The following is a 374-nucleotide window of genomic DNA, read 5'->3' on the forward strand; positions in this document are numbered from 1 at the left end:
GCACGGGGGTCTTGTCCTTGGCCATCTGGTTGTCTTGTGCCAGCACCCCTGAGGGGCAGCGAGTGCGTGCTGCCGTGCCGGGGACTGCAGCAATGGTTTGACACCCCTTCAAGCCCCTTGTGCCCCCCACGCCAGGGCCGGGGGGGTTGTTTGGGGGGAGCTCCTGACAGACTCCCAGCTCCCCTTGGATCCAGAGCAGAAGCTGAGCAGGGTCTGCTGCATGCTCAGCCTAGCTCTGGCTGGGACATGCACCCTGTGCAAGGGTGTTGCACAGTAACTGGTGCTGCTGCTGCAGTCCCGCTCTGAACTGGGGACGAGTGTTGGCATTTTCCCTCCGAGCCCTCCACACAGCACCACGGTGTAGGCTTGTGGAC

This window comes from Nestor notabilis, unplaced genomic scaffold (genome assembly GCF_000696875.1).
Source record: "Nestor notabilis isolate BGI_N333 unplaced genomic scaffold, ASM69687v1 scaffold22872, whole genome shotgun sequence".
In the NCBI taxonomy this organism is placed as follows: domain Eukaryota; kingdom Metazoa; phylum Chordata; class Aves; order Psittaciformes; family Psittacidae; genus Nestor; species Nestor notabilis.